Here is a 2,391-nt window from a genome sequence, read left to right on the forward strand (position 1 = left end):
CCTGTTTGGTGACACCAATGGCTCCGGGACATCCTTCCTGGCAGCACAGGGCCTGCTCCAAGGGCCAGAGCCAGCTGGAGCAGAGCACAGCCTGAGGGACAGTCTGGGTCCCAGGGCAGGGTTTCATTGAAAAACAACAGAACCATCTCTTTTTGGGAGACAACAAAAAACAACCCAGCTATTCCACTGGTGTAGATAAGAGCTCCATCACATGCTCAGGGTTACAGAATTTGCAAGCTCTTATCTACTGAGGTTGTCATTTCAGGATAATGCAGCAAGCAAATCTGCAGGGCAATCGCTGTGCTATTCCGGAGCTGTCTGACTCCAGTTAAACTGGATTCCCTGTCCAGGTGTTGAGCAACAGTGAGCAGAAATGCTGTTCACAGAGAACAGCCCCTTGAGCCAGAGACAGGACTTGAGCCATGGCTGTACCTTGCTCTCAGAAAACCCCATCTCTGCCAGCAGAAACCAGCCCAGAGACTCCCAGGGCAACCAGGGATGCACAGGGAGGACTATGAGGATTTACTTTTGCTCTTAACAACCAAGGAACTGTTTGTCTTGGCCCTACAGCACAACTACAGAGGCTGCAGGAAAACAGCACCCAGCCATTGGTTCAATAACTGATGAGCAAAACCAGTGCAACTACTCCTGCCCAAAAGCTGCCTCACACACTACAACTGCTTCACTTTTTCTGAAGGAAATACATTCTATATATGTTCCCTTTCCATATGTAATTCTTTGCATCCATCCTTCAACACAGCCCTTTGCTAAAGGCAAGATGCCTGCTTGAACTTCCCATCCCAGAGCTCAGGGAGCACCCCACACTGCCTCAGGGAGTAGCTCTATAGGGCAAGGGAGCACGGCAGCAGAGCCCGCTCCCAACGTGTGCCATGGGCAGGCAACAGGAGGGAAGAGAGGGAAAGGAGTGGAGACAATGAATCAGACAAGGACACCATCAGTGCAGCCTGTTTCCACAGTGATTTCTGCTGGGGACTTCCCAGCCTGTGCTGGACTGTTAGATTTGCCTTTCACAGCACAAGCCTCTCCATCCCTTGCTAGTGAGGCTGAACATCCACTCTTCTCTCAAGGACTGTGGAGTGGTACCTGCAGCCCTCCCCTCAAGAGCCATCCCTGCAGCTCTGGAGGCTGAGCTTTCCCCAGGCAGTCACTGCCACAAAAGCAGCGCTGGCTGCACACACTGCTCTTTTTCCATCAGCTTCCCTAGTTGAAAGCCAGCCCTAGGAAATTACAGATGCGAGCGAAAGGGCTTTGTGTCTCACTGCTCCTTCCCCAGGAGCTGTGCACAAGAGAGCCAATTGTCAGGGATGCGAGTGGCTTTGTCTGCTTTTGCCCTTAGCTTCCAACCCCCTTCCCTGCTGGGCCCCTTCCCTATAAAGCAGAGCCCGACCCCACACATGACTGTGCAGGGGGAGGAGGACCTCCCCCCTGAGCTGTGTGGGGAGCAGGGAAGCCTATTAGTGAGGCCTTGGAGATACAACCACAATGGCACAGCCAGGCAGGACTGGGTGGGTGGATGGATGGATCTCCGGGATAGAGTGGGAGCAAGGAGGTGGCAGAGCCCAGCTCTGCTTGGAGGTCCCATCCAACCCCACACATGACTGTGCAGGGGGAGGAGGACCTCCCCCCTGAGCTGTGTGGGGAGCAGGGAAGCCTATTAGTGAGGCCTTGGAGATACAACCACAATGGCACAGCCAGGCAGGACTGGGTGGGTGGATGGATGGATCTCCGGGATAGAGTGGGAGCAAGGAGGTGGCAGAGCCCAGCTCTGCTTGGAGGTCCCATGTCCATCAGCAATCCTAACCAGGCTACAGGAGGGTAACCAATCGGTGCAGCCCCACAGACCCAGCCCAAGGGAACAGGAGCTCAGGGACCAGAGGGGGACTCCTGGGCAGGAAGAATAGAGGGAGGACTTGGAAGACACTCACATACTGGCTGGGGGTCTGGAACAGGCGGCAGGAGCAGAGGAATTGGCAGCACATGGGGTCCCGGTGGTACAGGAGCAGCAGCAGGATGAGGATCGCCACGATGAAGACGGAGGTGGACACCGCTGCCAAGAGACGGGAGAGGCGAGAGAGCCGGTGGTTGGATGGGCCCGCGGGCTGCCTCCTGCTCTCGCCCCGCGGCTTGGAGAAGCCCCTGAGAAGCCGGTTCCACCTGCTGCCCGTCCCAAGAGCGCTAAAGCCCCTTTGCGCCCAACATCTCTCTCTCCCTACGAGACCGGGAACAATCTGCAGAGCCGGGAGGGGCTCACCCCATCCCGGACCGCGGCCGCAGGGACCGACCCGCGGGGACCGGCACCGGCACCCCGCCCGGGGCTCCCGGCTCCCTCAGCACCAAGGCAGAGCGCCGGTTCGCCAGCGCTCCGGTCTC

At 57.3% G+C, this 2,391-nt stretch overlaps 1 protein-coding gene across 1 annotated transcript in view; it reads right to left on the reverse strand.

Moving 5' to 3' along the window:
• ACSF2 (acyl-CoA synthetase family member 2) overlaps positions 1-2,331 on the reverse strand; it is a 60,076-nt gene extending 57,745 nt beyond the window's left edge. Inside the window, exons 1-2 of the mRNA XM_008644428.2 lie at positions 2,326-2,331; positions 871-875 (exon numbers count right to left, since the gene is read on the reverse strand). The gene's annotated coding sequence lies outside the window, so the exon portion shown is untranslated. The remainder of the gene's footprint in view (positions 1-870; positions 876-2,325) is intronic.
• Between the last annotated feature and the right edge of the window lie 60 nt (positions 2,332-2,391).

Source organism: Corvus brachyrhynchos, unplaced genomic scaffold, assembly GCF_000691975.1.
Source record: "Corvus brachyrhynchos isolate BGI_N302 unplaced genomic scaffold, ASM69197v1 scaffold522, whole genome shotgun sequence".
NCBI lineage: Eukaryota > Metazoa > Chordata > Aves > Passeriformes > Corvidae > Corvus > Corvus brachyrhynchos.